Genomic DNA, 18,103 nt, shown 5'->3' with positions numbered 1-18,103 from the left:
AGGTTAGATTTGACTTAAGACTCTTGACGTCTTCTACAACCTATAGTAGAATTTCATGATAAATAATTTCGTAGGATATTTTGACTTGCTACGGTCCCATCAAAAATGTGGATTTAACACTACATCCATAATCTGCTGGAATTTCCCCGTAATTATTGAAAAACATTTTGTCGCACAGTGTGATGTGTACTTCCTTTTTTTTGGTATCCTCAGAAACTTTGAGATATCTCAAAAGGGAATTTTACACTACCAAAAAAACTTGTTGTTCATTGCAATATGTTCCTTACCTATTTTAAACTATGTACCTCTTCCCAATTTCGTTGTCATTACCCATAATTTTTTTTCTTCAAACTGTTTTAAAAAAAAAACAAAACACTCAATCAATCAAAACGTGCCAAAGTCATAAAAAACAAACACGGCAACAATTTGAAATGCATAGCAAAAACGGTTACGTTATGTGTGGCGTTAAGAAATCCATTTGAATTTTTAAAATGGATTGACTCACAGAAGAGAGCAGCTGGAACGACGATATGTAACAAATTAATTTTTCAAGTTCATTAGAATTCATTTAAATTTTAATTTAAGAAGAAAACGCACACTCACACACCTTTGGATGGGTTTCTAATGAGTCATTGGTTTTATAATTCGCATACCTTAACGTCAAACAGATTCGAAACTATTTATTTACTTTTTTGTGAAAGGAAGTTTATTTTTGCGTAATTTCCAATATTGGTAAATTCTGTGAAATATAAAAATATATTTTGCATAATTCCAAATATTGTTTTGCCCCCGGGGGGCAAGTTTTCCACTTTTTGTGTTTTATAATTAATGAAACGATTAATTAATGAATGAATAAATTCTGATCGTTGTAATGACGTTTACGCACATTTGGGCGCCAACGAAATGGCAATACAATCTCTTTCAATGCTTTTAGAACAAAGTGTGTTGACTCATTTGTGGTGAGTGGCGGTAATTGGTTGCCGTGATTCTTGTTGCTCTTTTATTTGTGTAGAATTAAGGTGCCCGGAAATAATCCCCATGGCAATTATGGGGATTTTGGATCATAAGCCGGATTATAAAGTGGGGATTATATCCGAATTTCCCCAAAAGGAAAACAAGGCCTAAGTTGAAACCCTGTAGAGGGGTTTCTATCCATGGAAAATCTGTATAAGGTCTTCTTGACATAGAAGATCTGTAGAAGATCTTCTAGTCATAGAAGACCTTTATAAGGCCTTCGGAATATAAAAGACCTGTAGAAGGCCTTATAGCCATAAAACCCCTGTAGAATGTCTTCTAGTCATAGAAGACCTGTAGAAGGTCTTCCCGCAATAGAAGAACTGTAGAAAATCTTCTAGCCATGGAAGACCTGTAAAAGGTCTTCTGAACATGGAAGACCTGTAGAACTTCTTCTATAATCTTTATTGATAATACATTTGGTATTCTGACTATGGGAGACCAGTTGAAGGCCTTCTGACCATAGAAGATCTATGGAAGGTCTTCTAGTCATAGAAGACCTGAAGAAGGTCTTCTAGTCATTGAAGACCTGACGAAGGTCTTCTAGTCATTGAAGACCTGAAGAAGGTCTTCTAGTCATTGAAGACCTGTAGAAGGGCTTCTAGTCATTGAAGACCTGTAGAAGGGCTTCTAGCTATAGAAGACCTTTAGAAGGTCTTCGGACTATAAAATACCTGTAGAAGGTCTTCTAGTCATTGAAGACCTGTAGAAGGGCTTATAGCCATAGAAGGTCTTCTGACCATCTAAGACTTTTATAAGGACTTCGAAACATAAAAGACCTGTAGAAGGCCTTAAAGCCATAGAAGACCTGCATAAAGTCTTTCTGCCATAGAAGAACTATAGAAAGTCTTCCCGCCATAGAAGACATGTGAAAAGCCTTCTAGCCATAGATGACCTGCAAAAGGTCCTCTGACTATGAAAGACCTGTGGAACATCTTCTAGAGGTATAAGACTGCATAAGGTCTTCTCGCCATAGAAGACCTGTAGAAAACCTTCTATCAATAAAATATCTGTGGAAGGTCTTCTAGTCATAGAAGACCTGTAGAAGGACTTCTAGTCATAGAAGGCCTGTAGAGGGTCTTCTGACATTGGAGACTTTTATAAAGTCTTAGAAACATAAAAGACCTGTAGAGGGCCTTACAGCCATAGAAGACCTGCATAAGGTCTTTCCGCCATAGAAGATCTGTTGAAAGTCTTCTGACCATAGAAGGGATGTAGAACGTCTTCAAGCCATAAAAGTCCTGCATAGGGTCTTCCCGCCACAGAAGACCCCTATAAAGCCTTCTAGCCATAGAAGATCTGTAGAAGGACTTCTGACTATGGAAGACCTGTTGAAGATCTTCTGACCACAGAAGATCTGTAGACGGTCGTCTAGCCATGTGTTACCTGTTGCAGGCCTTCTATCCTTAAAAAAACTGCTGAAAGCCTTCTATGCTCGGATTGACTCGAAATGTTTATCAAAGTAGGTATTATTAACCTGGATAAGGCAAAGTAATTTTTTCGTTACCCGGTTATTCGACCCAAAAGTTCGGGTTCAAAATCCAGATTATATCCGGTTCCACAAAACTCTGGAATATGTCCAACACCGTCAACGCAATCCATAGTTTTTCTAAACTTTATAACTAACTTTATAGTACCCAGCCTCCGATTTTAAAGCCAATATCATCGGAACTACAAGAGATATCAGCTTATTTGGCTCCATTTTGGAAAGTCAAGAGTGTAGGCTATAAAGCAGTATGCAGATCTTAATACTCCATAATAGGTCCATTTTCGACTTTTTATGGGTTTTTCAAAAAGTTACAAAATAACAACTTTCTTGTATTGCTCCAGAACCGTTTCAGAAAACCCCCTTCATATGTCCCCTTGTTGGATAGGTAGTTTCATTGCAGCTTTCAAATGATACCCATTTTGTACATATCAGTATAACCGTACAAAATTCGAATTTTGTATCCGAATTTTCGGGTCGAATAACTGGATAACCGGGTATTTCCCCCACGAAAAATTTACTTTGCCATAATCAAATATCTACCCCATAATGGGGTTTATACCGCTTGGGGATTATGACCGATTCAAATTTTTACGTAATCCCCATTCCATCAGTTCCGATATAAGATCCTGGTTTTATTCGGTTCTACAAAACACTGGAATATGTCCAACATCGGCTATGCGATCAATAGTAGTTATAAACCTTATAACTTTATAACTTTTGGCCGGCAACTAACGGCCTTCGATTTTAGAGCCAATATCTTCGGAACTAAAAGAGATATCAGAATATTTGGCACCATTTTGGAAAGGCAGGAGTATAGGATATAATGCAGTATGTAGATCTTATCACCCCATAATGGGCCCATTTTCGACTTTTTATTTCAATTTCCTCCGGAGCCGATTCGAAAAACCCTTCATATCAACCCTTATTGAATAGTTATTTTCATAAGCTGTCAGTTGATACCCATTTTGTGCATATCAGTATTACAAAATAAAACCCCGATTTTTTATCTGGACTTTCGGGTCGATTAACATGGTAACCGGGAATTTCCACCGTGAAAAAAGTTCATATGACCACTTGTTGGATAGGTATTTTCATAATACCCATTTTGTGCAAACCGAATAAATCCCGGATTTGTTAACCGAATTTTCGGGTCATATAACAGGGTAACCGGGAATTTGTACCACGAAAAAATGCCATATGACCACTTGTTGGATAGGGATATTCATAAGCTTTCAAATGATATCCATTTTGTACAACCGGATAAAACCCGGATTTTGTAAATGAATTTTCGAGTCATATAACTGGGTAACCGGGAATTTTCACATCGAAAAAATTTCATATGACCACTTGTTGAATAGGTATTTTCATAAGCTTTCAAATGATATCCATTTTGTACAACCGGATAAAACCCGGATTTAGTAACCGAATTTTCAGGTCAAATAACAGGGTAACCGCGAATTTCCACAGCGAAAAAATTTCATATGACCACTTGTTGGATAGGTATTTGTATAAGCTTTCAAATGATATCCATTTTATACAACCGGATAAAACTCGGATTTTGTAACCGAAATTTTAGATCGAATAACTGGTAAACCTATCCCATAATGGGGTTTATGTCTGCAGTCCCCATATATCCGATACTTTCTATTACCGATTTAATTTGTGACATAATCCCCATTCAATTCGAAGTTATGACCGAAAAACGGCCATAATCCCCATAATTCTATCCCCATAGTTCAAAGGACTCGGTTGAGTTATGGAAAGCACCAGAATAACACACTACAGAATTTATATTTCATTCGGAAAGATTTTTTTACAAATAACACCACATAAATAACCCCCTGAAACCTTGCCTTGTGGCTCAAATCGGCTCATAGAGCTTCCAAGTTTCTGCTATGTTACTCATATCGAAATTCCCTGAAGCCCTACACTTTTTCTTAATTTCTGCTAGAATTGTGCCCCCTAGTGTACCAGCGCCACACGGCTTATGGCAAATTGCAAAATTTATGCTAATTCAAATTGTGCAGTCTCGTTGACAATGTGAATGGCCTTTTCACCCACATTGAAATGAATAAATAAATGACATCTGAAATCTTATTTACAATACTTGGATACAACAGACAGACAGACTGGCTGACAGACATACATGCATACATGTGTAATGCTCCAATTCATCTCTGTGTAAAATATGTGATAAAGTAATGTCGTCGGTAAATATTTATTAAATGAGCTGTTTTTTTTTTTTTAAGTGCAATTACTATCAGCAGGAATAAATTCTGAGTAAAATAATATTCTACTCTCATCTCAAATATTGAAAGTAAAAGAAAACAAAAAAAAATGTTATCTGATAAGATAACTCTTGGTCTGGTTCTTTGCCACTCCCAATAACTGTTTTTTCAATATTGTTGTTGGAATCTTCGTTTAATGATAAAAAATAGCATGTGTTGCTCCCTATGCTATTGTTCAAAAATTCAACAAAAATAGCTATTGTTTAACAATTTGCCAAAATAAAAAACAAACACAAAAACATCATGTTTCAAGGTCTATTTTTCATGACAAACAAAAATATTAAATTTATAAAAATATATATTCGGGGACAAAAAAAAGTGAATTGAAAACTTGGATTTCCAAAAATGTTAGTAATTGATTTTGAAAAAATAAAAATCACACACAATTATGGGAATAACTCAATATTTCCCAAAATATAATATTTCAAAACATGTATCCAAATTTTACATCCCTATTTTTTATACCCTCAGCCAAATGTCTAGAGAGGGTATACGGTCAAAACGTGCCTAGTCGAAATAAACGTGGACCAAATCTGTTTCAGTACATTTGAAGTCGATCAAGCGATGTCCGTCCGTCCGTCTGTCTGGCTGGCTGATGCGAACAATATTGCTCGAAGGGAGTATCCGATTTGGTCAAAACTTGGTACATCGTAATATTTTTGTCAAACTATGATCGAGTTCGGAAATGGGCAATGTCGGTCCACTCCTTCTGGTACTCCCCTGGTACCACCCTCCCCCTTCAAAAGGCCGGTACCACCACCCCCCCCCCCCCCTCAAAAGGCAAAAATTTTCAAAAATATAGCGATAATCCGATTTTGCTCCAACTTTGCAAATCCTATCCTATCAATATCAGTCCACTCCATAAAGTGTCTCCCGCACAAAGGATCAAAATGTTGAATAATTACAACTCTTATAAAATGTGATGTAAGAGTCCGATTGTCTTCAAATTTTCGCACATTCCTATAATTTTATTAAGCCAAGGTCTGTTGTTAAGGTGGAATATATCGGTCCACTCCTTCTGGTACGTCGCCCACAGAGGGTCGAAATTTTCAAAAATTATATTTTTTTTGCAGAGAAAGAGAAGCGAAAATTCGATTTTGCTCCAACTTTGGAAATGCCAAAATTTGCATCAGTTCTAGGTCAGGTGCAAAAATGGATAATATCGGTCTACTCCATCAAGTACCTCCCCCACAAAAGGTCGAAATTTTGAATACCCATGATGCTCATAAAACGCGAAATTAACATCCAATTCCATTTCGAATCTTCACATCTGAATATTTCTATCAACAAAAGATCTGTTGTAAAGACGGTAGGAATCGGACCATTCCTTCTGGTACCTCCCCCACAAAAGGTCAAAGTTTTGAATAACCAAAAACGTTAATAAAATCCGAAATAAGCCTCCGGTTCTCTTCATATTTCACATCTCCTATTATTTTTAATAACATAAGATCTGTTGTGAAGATGGGATATATCGGTCCACTGGGATATATCACTCCACAAAGGCTCAAAATTTTGAATATCCATGAAGCTTATAAAATGCGAAATTTAAATCCGATTCCATTAAGACTTGGTACATCTCAATATTTCTATCAACGCAAGATCTCTTATATAGATGGTAGGGATCGGACCATTTCTTCTGCTACCTCCCCCACATAGGATTAAAGCATTTGATAAACAAGTCGCTAAAAGAAAGCGAAATAAAATATATATATCGACGAACACCTTATCCACCAAGGGACACAATTTTCAATACTTTTATCTTTCATAACATGCGAAACAAGTCAGCGATTCCTTACAACTTGCTATGCCTAAAAATTAATTTCTCTCAACCAAATAAAAATATTTCACTCAACCTGATATGATTATGGAATTTATCGCAATTTATGATTTCACATAAGATTGGATGAATGTTCGATTTTCTTGAAATTTTGGCCATGCTAATATTTTTATCACTATTAGAAGTGTGGAAATGGAATACTTCAGTCGACTACCTCACGCTCCTTTATTTTTTCTAAAAATTTTCATATATTTCATAAAAAGTGAAGGAAGTAACCAATATAGTCTAAACCTGGCACTTCGCAATATTTATATCATATAGGGATTAAGCCTGACCATTTTGCAACAACAAAATACTATGGTATCCCGAATAAACAAGCCAACACTGTTCTATATCATATTTATTTATGTACAAAGCGAAATGGACAATATTGGTCAATTCCTTTCGAACCTACTCCATAGAGGATCAACTATTTGAGTAATCATAACAGAAGTGGAAATATATTTAATCGAACATTGGCTAAGGGTGTAAATCTGTCGGCAATACCGACTGATTCTATCTAAATTGTTTTCTTTCTTTTAATTAAAAAAATAAATAAAAATAAACACCTATTCACATTTAAGAAAACAGCTGTTTCAATCAATGTCTCGCAACGTAAAGACAAGTGTTTTGGCTTATTTTATTCACTCAAAACAAAACAGCCACACATCAAACAATCCACAGAAATAAAAAACCAAAAAACATACCTTCATTATTTAAATTTGAATGAAAATTCAAACAACAATTTGAAATAATGTAAATAATTATTACACATACAATATACATACATACAGTATTAGTCACAAACCCATACATGTGAATAACTTCAAATTTCCGTAAAGGTTACAATGCTTTGTAGGGGAACTGTAATTTCCAAGAAGTATTTTTCTTAAAAACACTGATATGACTTCTTTTTCCCAAGCTAAGTCAAGACTGTTCTGTAACAATGGCAAGTGGCACCCCAGGAAAATTCTAAAAAAAAAAAATCAGGTAATGCCTCTCTCATTCCCCCGCCTGTCATGAAAGTGTTTAAAAAAAGTAATTTACGAAAATTTAAACAAGTGTGTTAAACACTTAAGGCTTTATTTTGTGTCAGCTGTGAAAATAATGAATAAAGCTACCGCACAACCAACAACAAAGGCACAATTTATAAAATGCGGAACTTCACTTTAACCCAAATTTTAAATTTATGTAAAGCCGTTACTTTTAAGAAATAAGGCTAGAAAAAACCCAATGCTATCTATCTCTTTAGCAAACACAACACCTTAGACCTGCAAGAGAGAGAGAGAGAGAGAGAGATTTCATACAGAGAAGAGAGGAAGAAAACGAAGGAGGCGTTCTATTCCTAGAAGACTTTTCCTTCTAAAGAAGGTTTCTTTTTGTAGAACATACGTTTTTCATCGAAAAGGTCTTCTGACCATAGAAGACCTCTAGAAGGTCATCGACCTATTGAAGACCTATTGAATAAACCCAATACTCTCTATCTCGTTTTCAAACACAACACTTAGACATGCAAGAGAGAGACTTTTCATACAAAGAAGAGAGGGAGAAAGCGAAGGAGGTGTTCTATTCCTAGAAGACTTTTCCTTCTAAAGAAGGTTTTTTTTTTGTAGAACAGACAGTTTTCCATCGAAAAGCCAACAAAGACCCTAAAAATCTGTAGAAGGTCTTTTGACCATAGAAGACCAATAAAAGGTCATTTGCCTATAGAATACCTGTAGAAGGCCTTTTAGGCTTCTGAGGTTGAGGGTATAGGCAGTGTCTTCTAGCCAAAGAACACCTGTGGACGGTCTTTGAGCCATAGACCGCTTTTTAAGAGGCTTCTATCCATTGAGAACCTGTAGAAGGTAATCTGTCCATAGAATACCTGTAAAAGGTCGTCTGACCATGAAAGACCTGTAGAAGGTCTTCTAGCCATAGAAGATCTGAAGAATGTCCTCCAATCATAGAATACCTAAAAATGATCTTCCTAACAGAGAAAACCTGACAAAGGTCTTCTAGTCATAGAAGACATGTAGAAGGTTTTCTAGTCGTAGAAGACCTGTAAAAGGTCTTTTGGCCTTAGACGACCTGTAAAAGGTTTTCTGGCATTAGAAGACCTATAAAAGGTCTTTTGACCATAGAAGACCTACAGACCCTAGAAAACCTTTAGAAGGCCTGTTGAAAGCCTTTAAGCTATAGAAGACCCGTAGAAGGTCTTGTAACCATAGACCTGTTTAGGGCCCTCTATCCCTATAAGATCTGAAAATAATATTTTTAATATAGAAGGCCTATTTAAGGTTTTCTAATCATAGAAGACCTATTGACGGTCTCCTAGCCACAGAAAACCTATAAAAGGTATTCTAGCCATAGAAGCTTCTACAGCTCTTCTTTAAGTCATATAAGACCTGTAGAACGCCTTCAAGCCATGGAAGTCCTGTGGAAGGTCTTCTAGCCATAGAAGACCTGTAGAGGTGTTTCTAGCCATATAAGACCAGTATAAATTATTTTAGCCCCAGAAGACCTGTATATGCTCTCCTAGCCATAGAAAGGCTGTGGAAGGTATTCTAACCATAGAGCCTGTAGAAATTATTTTAGCCCTAGAAGACCTGCATATGGTCCCCTAGCCATAGAAGAGCTGTGGAAGATATTCTAGCCATAGAAGACCTGTAGAAGGCCTTCAAGCCATGGAAGTCCTGTGGAAGGTCTTCTGGCCATAGAAGACATGTAGAGGTGTTTCTAGCCATATTATACCAGTATAAATTATTTTAGCCCCAGAAGACCTGTATATGCTCTCCTAGCCATAGAAAAGCTGTGGAAGGTATTCTTACCATAGAAGCCTGTAGAAGGTTTTCTGGACATAGAAGACCTGAAGAAGGTCTTCTGACACCTTGAGAGGGACTTATATCCATATAAAGCCTGTTGAAAACCTTCTAGCCATAGAAGACCTGTAAAAGGTCCTGTAGAAGACCTGTAGATTGTCTTCTGCACATAGAAGACATGTAGGAGGTGTTCTAGCCATGGAAGGACTGTAGAAGGTTTTCTAGCCATAGAAGACCTGTAGAATTTTTTTTAGCCCCAGAAGACCTATATATGGTCTCCTAGTCATAGAAAATCTTTGAAAGGTATTCTATCCATAGAAGACCTGTAGAGGGTATTCTGGTCATAAAAGACCTGTAGGATGGTATTCCGATGGTCTGTGAAGGGTTTCGGGCATTCATATCCATACAACCGGGCCTTCAGATATTCGTTATTTTTTGTTTTTGTTTTGAATTTGATTTTTGAAGTTCGTAATGCCCGTAATCAACGGTTCGTACAACCTATATATAACACCACCTCCCAAAACTCGGTATTTTGATTTGAAGTTTGTAATGGCTACCAGAGGTCCATATTACTGTCCAAAAGTTCGACTTGGCCTAACTTAACACATTTTTTACTAGTTAATCTTCACTTGCTTCTTACTTACATCTTTTTTCCATATAGCTTATAAATCCGATATATTATTAAAGCTTCCCAAAGCTGAATGTATTTTCTCCCGAGGACCATATATCGCCTAAAAATAACTAACCATTTCATTCTTAAATCGAGTTCTATCCTCATAATAAGATCCGTCAAAAATATATAAAATAAACTTTTACAGGTTATTCGCCCCCATTTAATTGGTCTAAAGAGAATCTCCATTATTTAACCAAGCGGAGGGCTACACACGCATGATCATCCATCCATCTACACATCCGCTCAAAATCCAAAGTGCTAACTTCATAAGCAGTTCAGTTAAAAACTTTAGCAGATAAAAACACTACATGAATTGCTTTTAATAACACCCAACACTTGAACTACTTAACCCCACCACCGATCTTGTGGTGGTGAGGCGAAGAAAAGCGAAGAGGGAGGCAAGTTAATGGCATAATTAAGCAGCTAAAATTTGATTTTCAGTTCAGCTCAGCTCAGTTCCATCTCCTTTATTCTTTTCATTTTCAAAGCATTAAAAAAGTGTAAAATTGTTTTGTACTTCCAGCCCAAACGCGCAGCGTTTAACCACATGTTCGCACATTCACACCAGAGGAAAAGTTCATCCGTTTGGAATTGTCTGCTTTTGTCTTTAGCTTTCGATGTTGTTGTACTTTAACACCATGAACTTGGCTTTGTTAAGTTTTTCTTGTTGTTGTTATGAGTGTATCTTCCGTTTGTCGGTTGGTCAATTTTTGGAATATGACGGCTGTTTTTTTTTTTTTTTTTGTTCTGGTGGAAGAAACCATGGTATGAGCCATAATGAATGTTCCGAGATATGTACGTGTTGGTGGTAGCTTTTTCTTTCTTTTTCCCCAACAACTGTTTCCTTTTTCTTTTCTTTTTTCCATGCGCCATTGCACATGGACTGGTTTGACTACTGGTTTTCGGGTTTGTTAAGAAAGTCTTGTTGAGAGGTTTCTTTGGAACGACTGTTGTTGATGCCATGGAACGAAATGTTAGTTGTAAGACATTGTAATTTTTTATTTAAATGGGCAATATGGCTTTAATGTTATACCAAATGAGGTCAGTCGAAGGAATAGGATCGACTTATCGAGGTGTATTTTAAGTTAGAATGAACATATTGTTCCCTAAATGTGAGAGACCTTTGGATTCAAAGGCGATCTCCGAAGGGAACCCTATGAGGTCTTCTATCGATAGAGAGAAGACTTTCTTCAAGAGGTCATCTATACCTGGAAGACCCTTAACAGGTCCTCTATGCTTAAAAGACCCTCTTTAGGTTCTTTTTGGATAAAAAAAACCCTTGAGATGAGTTCTATGGCTTGAAGGGGTCTTAAAGAGGTATTCCATAATTAAAATAAACTCAACAGGGGTTCTATAGATAGAAGTCCATCAAGCGGTTTTCTAAGACCAGAAGAACCTTTATAGGTTATATATGCCTATAAGACCCTCAAAAGATTATGTATAGGAACAATAACTTCTACAGGTCTCCTATGAGATGAATACACTCAATAGTCTTCTTCTATGACTTGAAAACCCTCTTCAGTTCACCTTCTATGGAGAGGAGACCTTCTTCAAGAGGTCATCTATACCTGGAAGACCCTTAACAGGTCCTCTATGTTTAGCAGTCCCCCTTTAGTTTATTTTTGATAAAAAAAAAACCGCTAAAAGGGGTTATATGGCTTGAAGACCTTCAACAGGCCTTCCCTAGAGATATAACCTTCATCCGGTCTCCTCTGACACGAAGGCAAAAGTAATTTATTCCCAAAAAAACTTCAAGAGGTCTTTCATGAGTAAATCAAACTCAATTGGGGTTCTATAGATAGAAGTCCTTCAATCGGACTTCTATGATTAACTATAACTATAAGACCCTCAAAAGATTCTGTGTAGCAAGAATAACTTCTACAGGTCCCCTATTAGATGAATACCGTCAATAGAGTTTATATGGCTAGAAAACCTTCAGAAGATCTTCAATTTATTGAGGATCCTCTACAGGTCCTCTATACATAGAAGACCCTCAATAGGTTATTTATGACTAGACGATCTTTTACAGGTGTAACACCTCGAAATATACATTTAGACCTCACAAAGTATATATATTCTTCATCAGCATAAAATTCTATGTCGATTTAGCGATGTTCGTCCGTCCGTCGACATCTATCCGTCTGTCCGTCTGTGGAAATCACTCTAACTTCCGAACGAAATGAAGTAGGTTGATAAAATTTTACTCAAAAAGTATATTATGTCTGCAGGACTTTTGTTATTGAAAATGGGCCATGTAGGTCCACGTTTTCGTATAGCCCCCATATAACGGTACCTCCCGATATTCGGTACTTTGATGATTATAGCAACATTATTCACCGGAATTGTTTCAAATTTGGTATTCGATGTTCGTAATGGATACTACAGCCTAAAACAGAAAAATGTCTGTGCAGGTCCACGTCTTCGTATAGCCCCCATATAGCTGTCCTCCCGATATTCGGTATTTTGATGATTTTAGCGACATTATTCACCGGAATAGTTTTTACTTTGGTATTTGAAGTTCGTAATCGATACTACAGCCCATGACAGAAAGTTGTCTGTGCAGGTCAACGTCTTCATATAGCCCCCAAATAGCTGTACCTACCGATCTTCAAAATTTTGATGATTTTAGTGACATTATTCACCGGGATTGTTTCAAATTTGGTATTTGATGTTCGTAATGGATACTACAGCCTATGACAGAAAATTGTCTGTGCAGGTCCACGTTTTGGTATAGCTCCATATAATAGTACCTCCTATATTCGATATTTTGATGATGCAGTTCCACGTCGTCGTATAGACCCTAATATAACGGCTAGATTCAATATTTTCAAAATTTTAACGCATTTTTACGGATTTTATTTTTTTGAAAATTAACAATTGAGGGTTTTCAAAGTTCGGCCCGACGGAAATTTAATTTTTTTACTCATTTATGTCTAGAATCTCTTGAACAAGTCTTCTATAACTAGAAGACCCTCTACACGTCATCTATGACTAAAAAACCTTCAATAGGCCCTCTATGGATAACATTCCTTTAACAGTTCTTCTATAGCTAGAAGTCCTTCAACAGGTCGTCTATGGCTAGAAGTCCTTCAACAGGTCGTCTGTGGCTAAAGGACCTTCAATAGGTCCTCTATGGATAAAAGAGGTTCTTCAGGTCCTCTATGGATAACAGACGTTTAATAGTTCGTCTATGGCTAGAAGTCCTTCAACAGGTCGTCTGTGGCAAGAACACCTTCAATAGGTCCTCTATGGATAACAGACCTTCAATAGGTCCTCTATGGATAACAGACCTTCAACAGGTCGTCTGTGGCTAGAAGACCTTCAATAGGTCCTCTATGGCTAAAAGACGTTCTACAGGTCCTCTATGGATAACAGACCTTTAACAGTTCGTCTATGGCTAGAAGTCCTTCAATAGGTCCTATATGACTAGAAAGAAGACCCTCTACTGGTCATCTATGGATAACAGACCTTTAACAGTTCGTCTATGGCTGAAAGACCAACAATAAGTCGTCTGTGGCAGAAGTCCTTCAATAGGTCCTATATGACTAGAAAGAAGACCCTCTACTGGTCATCTATGGATAACAGACGTTCTTTAACAGTTCGTCTATGGCTAGAAGTCCTTCTACAGGTCCTCTTTGGCTAGAAGTCCTTCAAGAAGAGGGTCCTAGAAAGAAGACCCTCTACAGGTAGCTGGCTAGAAGACCTTAAAGAGGTATTCTATTGAGGTCTTCTATGACGAGAAGACCGTTTACAGGCCTCCTACGACAAGAAGACATTCAACATGTTTTCTATGCCTAGAATCTCTTGAACAAGTCTTCTGTGACTAGAAGACCCTCTGCAGATCACAAATGGCTAGAAGACCTTCAATAGGTATTCTATGACTAGACTATGACTTCTGCACGACTTTTATGACAAGAATACCCTCAATGGGGGTTCTTTTACTAGAAAACCCTCTGCAGGTCATCTATAGATGGAAGAACTTCTATAGATATTCTATGGATAGAGGATCTTCTGCAGGACTTCTATAGATAGAAGGCTTTTATTGGTCTTCTATGGCCAAATGATCTTCTACAGATAGTGTTGGTAGTATTTCCGCATTATTTTAAGTTTTTATGCCAAAGAAACTCCCGAAACTCCTTCGAGGACCTGCAACAAAGCACACCGAACTCAGTTTGTATTCTTTATAACACGATGGTGGAAAAACTTATCACCTAGTGTCCTTCTACGGCTCTATTTGAGGTTAATTTATGTGTATAACCTTAGAACAACATCCAACTTCCCTCATATTCTTTGCGGAACTATAAAACCCTGAACTAGTTTCAATCATCGGTATTATGATGGCTACTTAATTTCACACTATTATATTATTATGATTGTTATTAGCTATTATATAATTTTCTAAATATTGAATTATTGATTTATTATTGATCGATTTAATTTTTTTTATAAAATTAATGTTTTATTTATGACCGATGGCGAATGTGACGTTTCCGTCGCCTTACGGTTATTTTCATTTCCATTTTATTTCGGTTTTTGGTGTATTTTGCCTTCTGATTGCACTTCTCAATTTGGCCTAGCGTGACAGGCGAGCGTTTGCTTGCCAAAGACAAATAGTATTGCAAATTTATTTCTCACCATAATAATTCTGGCGTCTAAACTTGACCCGGTAACTTTTAATTGAGATGTCAAAAGTGAAACGAAACGCCAGCGAGTCTGTAGACAGTTTTATTCTCTTCGAAGGCGGCACAGTGAGACTAAGAAATTGGCGTGCCAATTCCTTTTTATTGGGTTTGATTAATTGAAATTAATGCCGGCGATGGGATGGGAGACAAAACGCCATAGCAGTTTTCTTTGACCCCAAATTATTTTTGCGGCAAAATATAAGTGAGGTTAATTTTGTTTAGAATCATAAGTTAAAAAATTTAGAATTTTTTGTTAACTTAGAACAATGAAGAATGCCCCCAGACCCTTTCGCTTTGTGATCTCACCCCTTTTATGTTGTACTCCCATGAATTTGTGTAATTGAATTTCCCCCTAACTCCTCTTTCTCTCTCTCCCAATCTCTCGCCTCAATTAACACAGCACGATAATCATACATTCCATGCCATTCAACCTCTAGAAGTTTAATTTTTTTTGCTATTCACTTAATAAAAATGACAATGCATAGCTTCATTTTCGCTCGATTGTTTGCTTAAACGGATCTTATCTCTGTCATTATTCATCATCTTCCTCGCCGTCGTCGCTATCTTCTCTCCTCTTATTCTTCTTCTTTCTAATCACATTTCTTTTGACTATTTCTCATAAAAAGTAGAAAACGAACAACTGGTTGTAGAGTAGCGGCATTGCTATTATTATGCAAATTCACACTTTGCCAAAGTCATCGGACCTGAAATCCACTGCGATCCCCAGGGTCTTATCTTTGCTGCTTGATAACGATCTGTAATGAGTCATCCATACATAATTCGGATTAAAGTGTTTGGTGGCAAGAGAACAGGCCCTTTTATTCAAATTCATAATATTTTCCAATTTCTAAACAAAACAGATACACATTAAGCCCTACGGAATATTGGTTACACCATTTCTACCAGCTGTGGTTCCAAGAGTATGTATAAAAATATACGTATCACTATGTGGTAATATTCAATGTTTCCGATTACTACAGGCAAAATCCAGCCAATTATGAAAGTAGAGTGATCAAGTAAAAAAGCAGCTAAGTTCGGCCGGGTCGAATTTTTAATACTCTCTACCATTTTGAAGGAACTTGAAAATTTTCTAAAAAAATTCTGTCGAAAAATACCGTTCAAAGGAAAATCGTTATATGGCAATACGAGAGTTCTTCTATACTTGGAAGACCCTTTTTAGGTTATTTTTGGATAAAAAAAAACTCCTAAAAGGGGTTCTATGGCTAGAAGAGGTCTTCAAGAGGTTCCATGATTAAAATAATCTCAATAGAGGTTCTATAGATAGGAGTCCTAAGACCAGAAGAAACTCTACAGGTTGCCTGCAGCTAGAAAACCCTCAAAAGAGTCTGTACAGCAAGAATAACTTCTACAGGTCCCCTATGAGATGGATACCGTCAATAGGGGATATATGATTAGAAAACCTTCATCAGGTTTTCAATTTATTGAGGACCCTCTACAGGCCTTCTACATCTAGAAGACCCTCAATTATTACAGGCAAAATCCAGCCGACTATAAGAGTGGAGTAAACAACTAACAAAGCAGCTAAGTTCGGCGGACCGAATTTTTAATACCCTCTACCATTTTGAAGAAACTTGAAGAATTAAAAAAAGAAATAGTCGAAAAATACCGCTCAAATGAAAACCGTTATATGGGGGCTACACGAAAACATAGTCCTGCATAAGTATTTTTTGTCATAGGCTGTAGTACCGAATCCAAACTTCAAATACGAAATTTGAAAATATTCCGGTTAATAATTGCGCTAAAATTATGAAAATACCAAATATCAGGAGGTATCGTTATATGGGGGCTATACGAAGTCGTGGACCTGCATAGACAATTTTCCGTCATAGGTTCAAGTACTCATTACGAACTTCAAATACGAAATTTGCAACAATTCCGATCAAAAATGTCGTTAAAATCATCAAAATGTCGAATATCGGGGGTACCGTTGCATAGGGGCTATGCGATATCGTGAGCCTATATAGATAATTATCTTCCAGGTAAAATACTCAGAAAGATATACAGGTGTGGATTTTCAGACAATTCCATTGAAAAATGTGACTAAAACCATCAAAATACCGAATATCGGTGGTTTCCGTTATATGGGAGCTATACGATATAGTGGGCCGATGTAGCCCAATTTTGAACTTGACCTGCCTGCAGACAAAATACCGATTTGTGCAAAATTTATCCTAATTTGTTTTAACTGTAGCGTGATTACAACAGACGGACGGACTGACTTAACGATTCATCAACGCCCAGACGAAACGGCTGAGGCTAGAATCTTAAATTTTTTTGGCGAGGGTCACTCTTGGTCCGTATAGGTCAGATAAGGCAGGGTTTTTGGAAATTCGTCCTAGAACCGTACGAAAAGTTTTAAAATGTGCTAAATATGACACTTGATGAGGCAGTGGAGCCAGAACTCTTCAATTTGAAATGAAGGCACTGAGGGAGTTAATGATAGATTTACCAAAGGTTTTTTTTTTTGGAAATTCGCACTATAAGTGTACGAAAAGTACTAAAATGTACTAAATTTGGTACCATTTGGTATCATGTGAACGGTTAGAGCTAATTACTTGGAATTTTGGGTAAGAATCAAGTTTGATCAGTAGAGTCGATGTAAGAAGGTAGCTTCGAGAGTGTGTACTCATGTATATGTACGAAAAGTACTAAACGGTACTAAATTTGGATTTGGGTGAACCAATAGAGTTTGTATCCTGAACATTGGAAATAAGGTTAACGTCGGAATGTAGGATCGGGATATGTAGGTAGTTTTGAGAAATTTGTATTTATATGTACTAAAATGTACTAAATATAGTACAATTTGTATTTGGGCGAACCAACAGGGGTGGAATCATAAAATTTGAAATTGGAATCACTATGGGAGTGTAGGATTGGGGTATGTAGGAGGCTTTGGAAATTTCTACTCATGTATATTAAATGGTACTAAATTTGGTAAAACTGGAAATTGTGTAAGAACTGTACTAAATGGTGCTAAATTTGCAACTGTTTCGTTTAGAGAGAATAGAAGAAGCTGGAGTGTTGAAATATTGTGTTGGGGATAAAGAGGTGCTTTTTGAAATGTATACTACGAGTTCACGGCAAGTACTAAATAGTACCATATTTGGTACAATTTGGTATTGGGTGAAAAGATAGTGCTTGAAATCTGAAATCTGAAGTTAGGGTCGCTGTTCGTTTGTAGCCAGGACATATGCAACTCCGTAACCAACTCCATATTTGTATTATAATTGTACGAAAAGTACGGAATGGTACTATATTTGGTATTGGGTGAAAGGATAGAGCTGGAATCCCGAAATTTGCTATTGAGGTCTCTGTTGAT

At 36.9% G+C, this 18,103-nt stretch overlaps 1 protein-coding gene across 3 annotated transcripts in view; it reads right to left on the bottom strand.

Moving 5' to 3' along the window:
- LOC101889989 (sodium- and chloride-dependent GABA transporter 1) overlaps nucleotides 1-18,103 on the bottom strand; it is a 166,806-nt gene that overhangs the window by 110,559 nt on the left and 38,144 nt on the right. The gene's annotated exons all lie outside the window — the stretch shown is intronic.

The sequence above is a fragment of the Musca domestica genome, unplaced genomic scaffold (assembly GCF_030504385.1).
Source record: "Musca domestica strain aabys unplaced genomic scaffold, Musca_domestica.polishedcontigs.V.1.1 36, whole genome shotgun sequence".
Taxonomy (NCBI): Eukaryota; Metazoa; Arthropoda; class Insecta; order Diptera; family Muscidae; genus Musca; species Musca domestica.
This window is presented reverse-complemented; position numbering and strand designations above follow the sequence as displayed.